The sequence below is a fragment of the Berghia stephanieae genome, chromosome 1, assembly GCF_034508935.2.
Source record: "Berghia stephanieae isolate SIO BIC M18660-M18661 chromosome 1, UCSD_Bste_1.3, whole genome shotgun sequence".
NCBI lineage: Eukaryota > Metazoa > Mollusca > Gastropoda > Nudibranchia > Aeolidiidae > Berghia > Berghia stephanieae.
Window position 1 is genome coordinate 610,775 of NC_088360.1, and position 5,183 is coordinate 615,957.

The 5,183-nt window shown below is 37.8% G+C and overlaps 1 protein-coding gene across 4 annotated transcripts in view; it reads right to left on the bottom strand.

Annotated features, from left to right (window-relative positions):
- The window catches only part of LOC144965814 (phosphatidylinositol 3-kinase regulatory subunit gamma-like), a 188,373-nt gene extending 183,195 nt beyond the window's left edge, over positions 1-5,178 (bottom strand). For 3 of the 4 annotated variants that reach the window (XM_078901580.1, XM_078901572.1, XM_078901563.1), the window contains exon 1: positions 5,001-5,175. The gene's annotated coding sequence lies outside the window, so the exon portion shown is untranslated. Of the gene's footprint in view, positions 1-5,000 lie in introns of all 4 variants that reach the window. The other variant, XM_078901590.1, reaches the window with a different exon arrangement.
- Positions 5,179-5,183: the final 5 nt, after the last annotated feature.

Below are 5,183 nucleotides of genomic sequence, written 5' to 3' on the forward strand. Positions count from 1 at the left end.
GAATGCCACGATTTGCTGAAAAATGCCAATCTGACAGTTCCTAGCAAACCCCCCCCCCCCCCCCCCCCCCCTTGCTCAGGAATTTCTCTACTTGATGGACACCCCCCCCCCCCTTTTTTTTCTTCCACGCAACCACATTCCAACACACACACACACACACACACACACACACATGTATAGATAGTTCGAAGATGACGTCACTCAGGTCTTTGTTATTGTTTTTTGCCATCCACATTTATGAGTAATGCTCACTGAACTGTATCAACCCGACTATAAACGTTCATGGATACACACAGTTTTGTGGGTTGGTCCGTTATACTTCCGGATGGCAATGTTATGAGTTTCTTAGCCAAGTGCATACTATCTATACACCACACACACACACACATAAACATACATGCAATGACACTACTACGTAACACTGATCACCGCTAAATCAACACAACGGAAGTAAGGACTCTACTGTACAGATAGAGTTGAGGGTGTGGCCAGGAGATGTTAGTGTCTTCGGTCAATTTTTTATGATATCTGTTTGACTTAACGAACTTTCAAACTGACTTTAAATTATAAAAGGAAATCAAGTTATGTTCTCCACAAGATATATTTTTTTTCAAAATCTTTAGTAGAGCTGTGACCGTATCATTTTTAACTGACTCAAATAACACAAATGTTATCCACAGCAATTAAAGAAGAGATAGTTTGACAACGGTCGTAACAGTCTCATGCCTTATGATAGAACTTCTTGGTACTGGTAAGCAAGTAGCTATACAACTTAGTGTGAGACTCATGAATTTAAAACAAATTTCAAAATAGAGAAAAAAAAAAAAAAAAGATTAAATCAAAACAGCCATTCATTCTTTATTTCCAAATTCGATTTTACTTATTGGAATAAATGATTTCACTGTATCAGATAAATCTGATGATAAAATGAAGGCATAATTGAAGGGAAAGTGAAGGAGAGAAAATGATGAGAAGATAGAGAGACAGAGAGGGAGAGAGAGAGAGAGAGAGAGAAGAAGAAGAGAGAGAGAGAGAGAGGAGAGAGAGAGAGAGAGAGAGAGAGAGAGAGAGGGGAGAGGAGAGGGTGGAGGAAAGAAAGAGAATACCAGAATATGTATGGATTTACATCTCTCTCTCTCTCTCTCTCTCTCTCTCTCTCTCTCTCTCTCTCTCTCTCTCTCTTTTAATTAAAAGAGTTTTAAGAATTCTATATTGATAAATAAATAAATATATTTAAAATTCCCTAAAACATAATCAATATTTAAAAAATTCCCTAAAACATAATCAATCTGCCCCCATCCCTTTCCCTATCCTGTCGACCGTCATCTTCTTATCCAAGACAGGCTGGTGTCAAGTGTCAAAAGTGACACAAGGCGAGTTGTTGACTGATGTCATAAAACTGCGAGTCTACAAAATTCACGCAATTAAACACAGGTGTCAAATTTCGAAAATAAGACATGATGGCGTTGATTTTTCTGCCGAAGTACTCCCCATGCATGAAATATCTTTTAAAAATTATAGACTATGCATAAAAAAAATAAAAATTATAAATAAATAAATAAATCTTTTAAAATAGGATTTTTTTTCACAACATACAAAAATGTCTGAGATGCTGGGAAAGGTGGAATTGCGCCAAAAAGCAGAAAATTAAGAGTACTGATAAATTACACAATCTCAGCCTGAAGAAATAACTTTATGGAATTTTTGTGGATTTTTGTGCAAGAGACAATGATGATTTCACTTTTTGGCTCAACTCAGGAACGACAAAATCATTGGTCCTGGCATCATTGAGCAGGCAGTCACTTTTGTAAGATGATGGAAGTGCCGTGAACATTGGTTCACCAATTCCTTTCTTTTTTTAAAGGGGAGGATGGGGAGGGGGAAGAGGCATTGAGAATAAAGGATGTGCATAAAAGTGAAGAAGTGGCGGTGATGGCAATATCATGTGTGTGAAAGAGGTTGACATAAATAGATATAACAAACTTTTTTTGTGCCTGGCTTTGATCATTATATCCCTGCTCTACTGTACAATAAGCTGATCAACATGCATGTGCCACGGAGGCATAATGGATAAGCTTGTACTGACACTGGGAATTCCTAGGTTTTCATAACTAGACTAACAAGAAACATTCCCCACAATCACCTGATATGTGAGAGACTGATCTTCTTTGAAAGTTGCAAGACCAGGCCAATCCCATGGTAGCGAAACTCCTACCCAACTCCTGTCCCTTCGTCCAGACGTTACTACCCGTGCTCAGTCTCCCAGTCTCGATAAATTATCTGAAAGGTCAGTACCATTATTACCAGTACTCAATATCAATACCGCTTGACACCTGTTAAGTCTCAGTCAACAACAATTGTTGTTGTTACGACGAGAACACTCAATACAGAGTCAGATGAGGAGGATACCACACCAAAGGGACCAGTTTCCAGCCATGCCGCAATAGCAGCTATCAAGACTGATTTGAACAACATCCTGAGGGCACTACATTATGTGACATCATTGTCAGTGCTGAGGACAAGGTCTATACAATTGACTCCAGATAAGTCAATGTCCAGGGGGCCAATTTAAAAAATCAACTTATCCTCCGATAATCGACTTTAGTGAAGTGACTTCATATAATCATATATGGCATTTATTCATTTATTATTAAACTTGATGTGATAGTAACTAGCCTTATAGGGTCAATGACCTGGTATGATACTATGCAATACAAGGTCAATGACTGATGTGTTGTAGGTATGTGCTGCATGCAGATGATGAATGATAGTACATCACTACACACTCAGTGACACAGTATTAGTATTATGTACATAAATATCAATTTATATAAAGCATCTATCCATGGTCTCTGAGCGCTTGATTTGAATGTTAAAACTTTGTTGGGTTTTTTTTTAATTTTGTTTATTAACGAAATTTTGTTTGAAACATTCGAGCGTCGAGGAAGTTATATGTGTGAGAATGGAATAACTTTGGAATGATCATGACAAAAAAGAATTATCTAAAGGCCATCTCTATTCGCAATAGTACTACAAATAGTGATTTCCTCTACTCGCAGTACTACTGCGAATAGTAGATAGCATTCGTTTTCGTTATTCGCAGTAGTACTGCGAATAAAAAAAAACATTTTTTAATTTTCAAAACTTGAGCTTTTATATCGCGCAATATCCACTTGATGTGCTCAAAGCAATTTTTTTTGGGACAGAGACTACGCTGTTAACGGCCAGGTACTCATTTCAAACCTGAGTACAATGAGAGAATGTGAGTAAAGAACCTTTTCCAAGGACTCAACTATGCGCCAAGCGAGGCTCAAACTCAGGAACTTCCGATCCGAAAGCGAGTGTCATACCACTAGACCACAAAGCTGCAGTAGATAGTAGATAGCATTCGTATAAGTTATTCGCAGTAGCACTGCAAATAGTAGGTATCATTCATTTCAGTTATTTGCAGCAAGATTGCAAATGCGGGTTCGTTCTGTATATTTGCAGTAGTAGCCTATGAGCCTAGAGCTTCATTGTATAGAGGATTGGGCGCAAATATAAATAAACTACATTATTATTATTTTATTTTTTTTATTTTAATTATTACTATTACTATCGAGCCTATTACTATTACTTTGCATCTCGCTGACGATGACTATGTGTCTTTTGTTGTGTAGTAATGGTGGTGTTGATTGGTGGTTGTGATGATGTAGTAGTGGTAGTGATGATGACTAAAAGGACAATGATGATGATGTAATGGTGGTGGCAGTTGCAGTAGCTTTGATAACGATGTGGTAGTGGCAGTAATGATGATGTGATGGTTGTGGTTGTTGTAGTAGTGGCAGTGATGATGACGAGGAGGAGGATGATGATGTGAATGTAGTGGTGGTTGCTATAGTTTTGATAACGATGAGGAGGTTGCTGTGGTAGTCGTAGTAACGATGATGTGGTGGTGGCTGTGTAGTTTATTGATGGTAACTTCTATTCTATGCAGGAGCACGGAGATATGAGTCAGGAGCAATGGCAAGAGTGTGTGTGTGTGAGATAGAGAGAGAGAGAGAGAGAGATTCCTGGAACTTTATAAAATATATTTAACTAACTGTAAATAATACAATAAACGGGGACGGAACTCTTCTCATTAAAGTATTCTGACAGATATGCTGCTAGATTTCAAGATGTGAACGAATGATCAAGTCGGAGAGGTTGGGACGGTGAAATTTTCATGGATTGGATTGGGTTAACAAAAAACACAACTTTGTCAAGTTTCAGACTTGAAAGAAAAGTTGAAACATTCAAAATCTCAATTCTAAGTCACACAAAATGTTTCAATCATCCTTCCTTTTCTTTCCTTCTCAAACAAACGCACTCTCATTCAACTTCAAGCCATTCGACAACACGCCATTTTGAACAGAAAATACAGTGTTGTGATCAGTGATAGGACAAAGACTAATTTTCAGAGACGGGAGAGCACTTCTACTACTTACTACTGCACTTCGAACGTGGAATCACTATTCCCATTGCTTACTACTGCGAATAAGCACTTCGTTATCTATAAGAGAGATGTATGGTTTTACCATATGAAGATGTATAAATTCGGGAGTTATAATTTATTGAAGTTGAAGTGACATCCATGTTGATCTACTATGAATGAATGAATGCGTGGGTTTTGGGTAGTAAGAAGAGATTGGAATGAATGAAGAAATGCGACGTGGTGTGGGCGTGGGCGTGTAACTGTTAATTCCGATTCGCATCCTCAATTTTCGAACTATGCCTCTGCTAAAGAGTCCCAGCCATTCACAGTCCATTATTGACTTCACCCTGCGACTTTATTTTACCCTGTAATCTCAGCCAACTAACCGAATGGTCTGCCAGTCCATAATCAGCGTCGGAGTTGGAAGCCTATCTTTAGATCTTTAGACAGATAATTATTATCAAAAACATTTGAAAGAAAGAGTTGTTTTCTACAAGGTTCCTTTCTACAATTATATTAGTGAAAACAAAATAAGTTTCCATCTCACCTTGTCCCCTACATAATTATTAATTTCCTGAGTTCAAATCGAGACGATAAGACAGAAGAGGATATTGATATTTAAACAATAACAATGTTTTTGTTATTTGTATGCCCGGCTATCAAGCGTAAGACAGGAAGTAAGATTTGTATTGTGAATCGCCATGTTCATCACTATATCACGTGACACGGT